We start from the raw sequence: 10651 nt of genomic DNA on the forward strand, positions 1-10651 counted from the left end.
TCCAACATCCACATGGTGACTCACTAGTGCATGTAATTCTAGTTCTAGATTTGTCACCCTCTTCTGGCCTCTGTGGGCTACTGCATGTACATGATGCATATACACTCACATAGGCACTTATGTACATAAAAATCAAACAAAATTTAAGGTTTATTTTTACTATTTTTGATTATAACATTACAGTGATGCATACTACGTTTTCTATCACTTTTTATATCTCCTTTTTTTTAACACTAAAACTCAGAACTCCTGATAAGGTTATTTATTTGCTTCATTTTATCATACAACTAAAATTACAATACCAGTAACACCACTGTCACTCAACATGCAGAGTGTCACATTCTTTTTTTTTCCTTGTTTTTTTTTGGGGGGTGGGGGTGGGGGTGGGGGTAGTTATCAGTATTCTCAGAATATATACAGATATTCCCTTGGGATCTATAGAAACCTGTTCTAAAGTTCTTATCAGAACTATTTTTTCCTCTGTGTTGATCTCAACAATATTATATCCATGTAGGTTCATTTCTTTCATTTTATATTATATTTTAGAGTTGTAGTTAATATTTGAAGTTAATATTGTTTGACCACATACATAATTTAAGTAGGTAAGAATTTAAAATTATGTAAAAAAGTTAACACTAACAGTTTTCCCCCCAGGAAAAACTTTCTGAGTAGCCCAGCTATGAGAGAAACTGGGAATAGTTTTCTATATGTTCAGAATATTTTGCTTTTATTTTTTGTGGTCTGTTTATGAACATTTTTGCCTGTTTTTAGATTGAGTTTCTTTCTTCTTTCTTCATTCTATTCTTAATAGATATTTTTAGACTTAATAGAGATTTTCTTCTATTTTTTAATAGATATTTTTATCTCATGGAATTTAGCCAATTTTCCAATTCTAGTAGAAACTATAAATGCATTTCCTTAATTTGTCATTTAAAATTTAATGTTATATATTGAGGTCAAATATGGATTTGAATTTTTCCCTCTTTTTATCTGTATGTTACTACTGTAAGGACTTTATCCTTGTGAAGTGGATATACTAAATAACTGTGCAGGGACCGTAGGATGGACCAGTAATTAAGAGCTTTTGCTGTTCCTGCAGAAGGCCAAGGTCTTGTCCCCAGCGCCCACATGGCAGTTTCCAACCCACTGTAACCCCGAGTCTAGGAGATCTGGTGCCCTCTTGTGACCTTCTGAGGCAAAGGGCACACGTGTAGTACACATGCATACATGCATACCTGCATACATGCAGACAAAGCACCCAAGCATGTAAGATCCATAAGTAACTAAGCATTGATTGTTTCACGTTCATGGAGGTCAGGGTTACGGTTACTTTATCGCTCTCCAATTGTCCGTGTGGTTGACCCAACTCTGCTTACTGAGATGCCAGTTTCACGGCACTAGACGGCCATTGTAAGGCAGCTGGCAAGGTCTAGTCTTGCCACATGAGTCTTTCCAGGCTATAGTCAGGGAGCGACATATGGTAGACTGAGGGTCTGAGGGATGTCATGGCTCCGAATTTAAAGGAGGGCAGAGCTGTGGAAGCTGGGAGGGATGGCGCTGGCCTGGACCTGATTTAGTCAGGGGTGCCATTGTTGGACTTCTGATCTAGAACTGTAAGATGACACATTTGTGTTGATTTAGGCCACTGGGCTTACGGAGATTTGTTATAGGATCAACTGAAAGCTAAACCCGTCTATGTGTATGTATGTATTTTCTGTTTCTCCGCTGTCCTGTCTTACACATGAGTGATTTTAAAAGAAGCTTCTTTGGTTTCGTATAATATGTCTTGATTTTTTTAAGCTTAAGAGAATGTTCAAATTAAAGTGAAATTTATTATGATAATGGTGAGTTCCAGTGTAGGCTGTTACTGTAGACACATAGATCGCGTGTGAGGAACAATTATTTAAGTTAGTGCATTAAGAATAAACTCGAAACTCACATATTTGAGGAATCTTATCAGTGACAACTGTAGGAAGCTAAAATGAGGTGAACGAAAAACAGATTTAAAAAAGCCACTCTGAATTGATAAACTGAGTAAACTTAAAAAAGAAAAAAAAATCTCTGGGCATTTATTTTCCAGCTCTTATGCTGAAGATCGCCACCCAGTGGGGACACGGGAAATTCCAGCCCAGGGTGCCCAGCTGTGACCTAATGAGGAAGCCTGTGGATGGGTGAGTCAGGAGAGGGGAAGAGTCTAGAAGCGCCCAAGGAAGGCGAAGGCAAGCCCACCAAAGACTGAGCTACATTACCTGAAGGCAAAGGACAGGCCCACAAAGAAACAGAGACTCACAGAGCAGAAGCATGGCATTTTCCCAAAGGTGAAAGAAGATCAAAACATCTGCTATCTGTTGGGTTTAACAACAAACACAGAAGGCAAACCCCTTGGTGAAGAGTAAGTGGCCAGAGATACAAGGAAAGTGAAGCAAGGGCCAGCTGAGGGGCCCCACACTGACCCGACACCTGCTGGGGCTCAGGGTTTCTGCCTCTGCTGGCAAGGTCATTGCAAGCTACTTTTCTCCCTGGTGACTCGGTAGATGCTTTTCTTAATTAATGGTTCTGATTTATGTTTAACTCGACCACAATTCTTCAAGGAGGGACCACTGATCATGGTCACAAGCTTTAGCAACTCTGTCTTAGCACTTACTCTGTCTTTTCAGATAAGCCACTTTGGCGGGAGTCCCCGTGGTGTGTTGCTGATAGGCAGCAAACAGCAGGCGGAAGAGTTTTGCTCTCTGGCTCTGCCACCACTGTGATTAGTTGGTGTGCATTCCTGCCCAATCTCGTTGGAGTTTGAATTACACATTGTTTGCTAAGCCCTATGCTTGGCCAAAGAGGGACTTAATGGCACTTAGGAAAAAAGAAATGATCAAATGACACGGGGTCTCCAAAGCATCATTATCTCTCTGATGAGTGACACTTTAAGCCTCACTATGCTTCTGGGTCCTTTGATGATGGCGCTCCCCACAAGGGCTCACTTGGATGACAGTTTCTGAGGACTGTGCATAAAGAAAGCTGGAGAGCTGGGGTTCGTTCACAGCCCAATTTCTGACAGGAGGGAAGGGGCTTTCTCTGAAGGTGACAATATGCTCCAGATAATGGTAGCAAGCTTCAGTACACTGAGGGAAGAAATCCAAATAAGCCCGAAGTGTCACTGAAACATTTATACGTTTGTATTTCTTCTCTATTTAGGAAATTATTTCGCTGTATAGTTTTAAAATCTCATAGGGAGAAAAAATAATTAAGCATCGATGGATGTACTTCTCCATCTGGTCTTCAGAAAATAAATATTAAAATGCACATGGGAGAAAATATAGCTGCGATAATTATGAGGAGATGAATAATTATCAATTATCAACAAACCAATCTACATAGGTTATATAAACAAATAAATGGATTCACTATTGATACAGATTTCCCTCCATTCTGGATTTAAGACTTGATCATTTTGCAGGATTTATTCTTTAGTCAGAAATGAGAAACAGGCTTCTTAGCTAACATCTATAAATCTTTTCTTTAAATTTGTATTTCATATTTAATATGCATCTATTGTACCTATACATTGAGATTAAATACACAATATGCCAAATGAATAATCTAGGTGGGAAAATGGAGATGTGAAAGACAGACTCCTACTTCCCCAAAGAAATACTCTGAGGTGGTAAAGTCTTGAAAGGAGACAGCTTGGTTGAGATGAAATTTGAAGTAAAACATTGTGTAAGAAACCAGCTGGGTGGATTAAATGTGTGATGGTGGGCAGTGGAGGGAGGGCAGTCACCTACAGAGAAACATTCTAGAATACCTGCAGCGTCAAGAACATCAAGTAGGTTAGAAAAGGCCATTTGGGGGAAAGAACCCTATGGTGGAGCACACAACCACCGCGACGCTATGTGGAAGTTGCTCGCTCTGAGTTCTAGACTGACTCCCCGCTGTGATTTGGTTATGTGGCAGTCTGGGGAGGAGACAGCATCCTGCAACTACATAGGATTATTTTGATTAATTAGGATTATTATCTCCCCTCACTGGTTTCTTTTTACTCATGAGCTGTATCTTTTTTTTTTTTTTTTTTTTTTTTTTTTTTTTTTTGGTTTAGAAGATTTGTAAGATGAGATCTTTACAGAGAATCATCAGTGCACACATCAGGCATAAAAGTGACACATTTAAAGTTGGGTAACCTATTAGGAGGTTCCTTAGAGTGGGGGATTTTCTTGTAAATGCCAGAATACGGAAGCAAAAATAGACATTGCAACTATTTCAGATGTAGGCAAGGCAGCAATATAGAGAATAAAGGAGAATAATAAATCACGGGGAGTGGGTTATGAGTTACTTACCTCCAGATAGTGTTCTTGCTCTAGGAACCCCATTCACACAGGCAGTGTTAATCACTAGTGACAATGTCATTTGCTCCAGCTCCATCTTGAATGCTTGCCTAAGAGGCCTATGAGTCAAAAGCTTGGTTCCATGGTGGTGTAATTAAGAAGAGGTTTAGAGTTGAGGCTCTGTGGAAAGTCATTACGTCATTGTGTAGGACGGTGAATGACCTCAGGGGTCAGTAGCTCTCTGATCTCTTCCTCTCTGTCTTCTTTCTGCTTCAGTGCACCCTCCACCCACCAGGAAAGCAGGTTTCTTCTGCCTGAATCTCTTTGCTACTTTGCCACACACCTAAAGCTAACGGGCCGATCTATTTAGGGCTATAACCCCTAGAAGTCCAAGTGAAAAAGTAATCGTTCTTCTTTATAACTTGATTATCTCCTGTGTTTTGTTATAGTGACAGAAAGCTGGCTAACATAAGAGTCACTGAAGACTTTCATCTTTCCTCTAATAAAATGGAGTCAGACATTGTGCTGGCTGGTTTTGAGGGTCAACTTGACTGACAAGAAGCTCAAGCCAGAGAGGAGGGAGCCTCAGTTGAGGAAATGCCTCCATGAGATCCAGCTGTGAGACATTTTCTCATTAGTGATCAACGAGGGAGCCTAATAAGGAGAGTGCTGTCCCTGGTCTGGTGGTCCTGGGTTCTATGAGAAAGAAAGCTGCTAAGCCATGTTAAACAAGCCAGTTACCAGCACCCCTCCATGCCCCCTGCACAGCTCCTGCCTGCAGGCTCCAGCCCTGCTTTAGTTCCTGTCCTGACTTCCTCCAATGATGGACCATGATCTGGAAGTGTAAGCTAAATAAAGCCTTTCCTCCCCAACTTCCTTTTTGGCCATGGTGTTTTGTTCCAGCAGTAAAATCCCCAACGAAGACATCATCATAACTGTTTAATGAGAATTTCGGCTTCTATATTGTTTGCTATATACCACTGTGAAAGAGCCAAGAGGAACAAGGGCTGGTGTTGTTCTTATTTTACAAATGAAGACACTGAAATACACAGAAGTCAAGTTTTGCTCTCAGCTTCATGGTTTTGATCATTTTTTCCCCAGTTAATGTCCACATGGCTTAGAATGTTATATTCAATTTTGACACTCTGAAGGAATCAAGCTTTCTTGTTTTTAAGTAAAATTTCTTTCAACTCATGACCACAGAATATGAGGATAATACTCTCTTGGGGTGAGTGATGGCTATTTTCGGTTGTCAACTTGACGCTGTCTGGCATGAACTACAATCCAGAAATGGAGGGCACACCTCTGATCCAGATCTTGAGTCGGGGAGAAAACACACCTTTGATCTGGATCTTGAGGCGGGAAGACACCAAGTTTGTGATCTAAATCTTGAGGTGAGATGACGCACACCTTTAATCCAGCCAGATCTTCAGGCACGGCTTTAATGTGGGCCAAATCTTCTGCAGGAGGCCTACATAAGGGCAATGAAGAAGGAAGGGTTTGCTTTTCTTTGCCTGCTTGCATTCCCTTTGCCAGCATATCCATTGGGGACCACTTCTTCAGGATCCCAGCTTATCCTGAAGACCAGCCGAGACAATCAGCCTTGTGGGGCTGAGCAACTACCAGATGCTTGGACTTTCCATTCTCAGCGGCCCATTGGTATATATGGATTCATTCCATAAATTCTGTGACTCTAGAGAACCCTGACTAATACAGAAGAATGTCCTAGAGCAATTGCTTCATGCTTAGTACTCACAACAGAAGGCTGCAGGTCGGAAGCCAACTTACACACACACACACACACACACACACACACACACACACACAACACACACACGCCGCCCCCTCTCCCCCCGGGTGTGCAGGATGAATGTTCTCGAGAATCAGTTCTTATAGCACAGATAGCAGAAGAAGCTGGCAATCTCTCGAACCAGAGGAAGAATCATGCCCAGAGTTGTGAACAACTGTTCCTGTAGCCTAGACACAGAGTACCGTAGAGAACGAGTTTGAGTGCCACAGCTCTGCAGTACCTTGTTTGGGCCCCCGGGCGGGACAAAGCTTTTGCTTAATCCTTAGGTGAGGTGACAGACTGGTAGCCATGATTGATCAAAAGTTGGCTGCTTGACTAGTGGAAACCTAGCTAACTAAATTGGGTTTTGGTTACAAACACATGAAGTTGTGTTGAAGTTGACTAGCCAGGACTGAAAATACAGATGCATTCCCAGGCTAATGTTAATCTCACACTGTTGAGAAAGACGCATCTCCTATTCGGGCTTCGCTATTTGCATCTGAGGCTGTAGTAGGACACATTATCTTTGGAGTTACTGATATTTCTGAGTCCATTTTTGGATCCTGATCTAGTGGAGAATGGCATCCGTGTCCTTGTCTGAACTCTGCTTGCTCAATCAGTTGTCACTGCCATTACATTCTGGGCCCTGATGGGTAATAGGTAATTCTGGATTCCTCCCTGCCTTTTATGGTTAGGAGAAACTGAGAGCACTCTTGTAAGCTTTGTGAAATGCAATGCCAGCATGCACTAGCAGTCTGACTGGTACATTAAAGAAAGACATGGTGTCCATCCCAGGAACCTTTGGGAATCATTGGATACTTGCAAAAAGAGTCACCATGTCAGGGTAGAAGGAATAGAGACAGTGACGATAGGAGACTTATTACTACAAACTTGGAATACCTATTTACAATGCATCTCCAATGATTCCAGAAGGTTCCGATGACGAGGTCAGATCCCCAGGAGTTAGAGTTACAGATGTCCATCTGTAACAGCCATAGAGCTGTCCATCCCGTGTTCAGGGAACTGAACTTGTGTCTTCCAGAAGAGCAGCGAGTGCTCTTCACTGCTGAGCTATGTCCCCTATTCCCTTCATCTGCTCTATTTAAACTGGTGATCTCAGCACTTTGAATGACACCTATCAGGTAGCTGTTGAGTTACAAGGGGACGGCTATCGGTGTGAAAAAGGTGACTTTCTCTCTATGGTGACATCATGACAGCCGCTGAGATGCCCCCTACACCACCTCTCCCCACACCCCCATCACTGTCACCCACATACTGGAACCTGAGGTTAGGAAATGATTTTTCCTCTTTGCCTGGCATCCCACCCCAGTTCTCTCTCCTGGAGCATTGCCCCCTGAATTCCTTTCTCCCACCAGATGGCACTATGTCTTCAGTATTCAGAGCTACAGGTTTATTGAAATGAGGCTTCTTTGTTCTCCCTGCTACTCGAACCTTAACGAATGGGTTTAAAGACCTATTCCAGGCTAACATCATGAATACCTTTTTTTTTTTTTTTAAATGGCAGGCAGCCTAGCTATATGAAAGTTCGTGAAATATTTATAAAAGCCAACTAAAAAGGCAATAAAGACATTGATTTCTACAGCCAAAGCTGAGATTTTGATGTCACTGACAATCAATGTTAAGATGTTACCACTGGGCCCTTAATGCAAAAACTAAAAGAGATAAAGGAATGATAAACCAGGCTGGATGTGGCATGCATATGCATATGCATATGCATATGCATATACATATACATATACATATACATATACACATACACATACACATACACATACACATACACATACACATACACATACCCATACCCATACACATACATGTACCCATACACGTATACACACACACACACACACACACACACATACACACACACACATACATACATACACATATACACATACACATATGTATAACATACTATATCGTTTACATGGTCTCATCTATCAGGAAAACTTACAGAATTCAGGTTTGATGAAGAGCTTTGGGTGTTGCGCTCTGGGGTCTTCTGGCCACTGGTACCTCTGAGGTAGCCTGAAGTTCATGGAAGGAAAAGTCTGATTATTTCCCTCCCATAAGGACAGGGTCATTAGGTGTGGGCTTGAGGGTTTAGCTCCGGGTTTGTGCAGGCAAAGGGAACAGAGAAGTCACACACACACAATCATCCCCTCAGCTGACATGGAACTATAAGCAGCCTGGGCAACACACTTTCTAAGTCTACTTACTATTCTTCCAAAGTAGCTGCGAAGGCTCCTAGTTTCACAACATACCCCACAACCAGCAGCCTGGGAAGCTCTGAGGAGGTTTATATATATCTAACCTAGAGGCGTCTTGTTCAGTCATAAAACAATGTCTTGTCTGTAATTTTACTATTATTCCCAGGAAATCAGACCCTTAGATGGACAGGCTGAATGCTTCACAGATCTGATGGCTTCCCTCCGTGCATTCTCTCTTCTTATGAGTACATTAAATAATATTAATATATTTTTAGTAAGTGACTTTCTTGGAGAAATACTTCAGAGTTTGTTTTTTTTTTTCCTACTAATAAGACTTCCAGATAAACACATTACAAACCAACCTATGAATCAAATTCTTGATGGTAGCTATTTCCTCTTAACTTTGTTTAAATTTATCTCATACGGTACCCTTTGCAGCACTGCTAAATTCTTATATTATCTTAAAGAGGAGAAACATCAGTAAATTAAAAACACATTTTTTTTGTGAGTGGATTAATATGAACTGTCATCCATGTGAAAAGCAGTGCATAGCTATTGTGTAAAAACAAACATTTCCAATTTCTCCCTCTCAGAGTAATGCTAATGGCGTCATGCTGGTGGGCAGCGCTCTCTCTCTCTCTCTCTCTCTCTCTCTGAGATAATTGTCTAACTCACACATAACCCCTGATTCTTCTATGTGATCACTTGGTATTAGACTCCTATTAGGGACAATTAACAGGCACAGACTTAAGGGAAGTGAAAACAGATATAAAGAAAGCACATGGCAGAGACGGAGTACGGGGTAGAGATAAGAACTTGTGATCGCTGAGAGCAACAGGAGTCACAGACAGCACCCTCGTGTCTCGGCTTTGACCATGGGCCCTTCACTGATTACCAGAGAGGAAGGTTCAACTCCCAACCGTTTTCCTGACCAGCTGCCTACTATTTTGAGAAAAGCATGCTTATTTAGATCCCAGAACACACTGGTGGAATATGTCTTCTAAGGAAAATCCTAGAATTATGAATAACATGTTAAATGAATGAACACGTGGATCTATTTGCTCTTTTGGGTGTTCGTGTAAACCAGAGATGGAAGATAAGATCCTATGAACTTTGAGCCTTGAAAAGACAAAACTAATCGATTGTCCAGCTGTGCTTTGAGTGCCTCCAAGACTGTAGCACACAGACAGCTCTTATCCAGAACACATTAATCCAACTCAGTCCCCAGAGCTCAGACTTGGTGTCTCTGTCTGCATTTGCCTAATCTAAATATCTGAGTTGTTTCATGCTTTGAGCCTGTGTTATATATATCCAGACACCGATATACATACATATTTATCTATGTTTACCTTCAATGTTTATACCTGGTACAGTTCTTTGTATAAACATGCAACTGTCTGTATACATACGAAAATACAAAATATTAATTATTGGTATGCTCTTTAATGATGTTATAATGATCTTGATTTAATATTTCATATTTACTGTTTTTCAGTAACACATTTTATTTGGAGTCAGAAAAATGATATTACTATAAAATCCTAAATATCAAATAATTTGAAATTGTGTGTGTTCCTTGAGAAAGATTAATACCAGTATTTTTCTGAAGTGTTAACCAGTTTGGTAGAATCATTTTGTGTGTGTGTGTCAATCTGTCTTTTCTCTCTATAAAAATTATCATATGTTAGCTTACTAATCAGTGCCTGGTAAATTGGTAAGATTATCAAGTAGGCCATCACAGAAGACCGAATAAAGGGACGCTGCATGTCAAGGGGCGGGTGGGGGGGGTCACACGTTTGTCTTTCTTTCATTTTCTTCTGAGTTACAATATGGAACAGCCACAGAGGCTGTTCCAGCAATCACAATCACACTGAACCCAAATTCAGCCTGGGGCTACCCTGAGCAAGGACGTTAATACTGAGAGCATTGGGTGGATAGATGCATATCTCTTCTAAGAATACTGAATTTCACGGTGACATTTTCAGGAGAGCACCTGTCTGTGATCTCCTGTGGACCCCCCCTCCAAGCCCTGTCCCTCCAAGTCCCCACCCCCTCTCCCCAACCCTGCCCCCCTTCCTCATGTTTCCCAGGTCACCTTGTTTCCCAGGTTCCACAGTGGAAACACCCATACTTGTCTTAAAACCCCAGCTTTGGATGGCACAATGGAGCGGCTTTGTTGGCCCCAATCTGACCACCACCAGACTTATTCCACAGACTATAGACATGTGGGAATTCTACCAACAGCCCTGCTCGTGGGGCTGTCTCTTTGTTACAAGTTTTAGATCGCATCCTGTCTGGGTTACTTTATCTAA

General features: G+C 41.5%; 1 long non-coding RNA gene across 9 annotated transcripts in view; it reads left to right on the forward strand.

The window, feature by feature from the left end:
* Gm30735 overlaps positions 1–9892 on the forward strand; it is a 34725-nt gene extending 24833 nt beyond the window's left edge. For all 9 annotated transcript variants that reach the window (XR_867288.2, XR_003954476.1, XR_867287.2 and 6 more), the window contains 2 exons: positions 2081–2171; positions 4766–9892. This is a non-coding gene — a long non-coding RNA (predicted gene, 30735). The remainder of the gene's footprint in view (positions 1–2080; positions 2172–4765) is intronic.
* Positions 9893–10651: the final 759 nt, after the last annotated feature.

This window comes from Mus musculus, chromosome 3 (genome assembly GCF_000001635.26).
Source record: "Mus musculus strain C57BL/6J chromosome 3, GRCm38.p6 C57BL/6J".
NCBI lineage: Eukaryota > Metazoa > Chordata > Mammalia > Rodentia > Muridae > Mus > Mus musculus.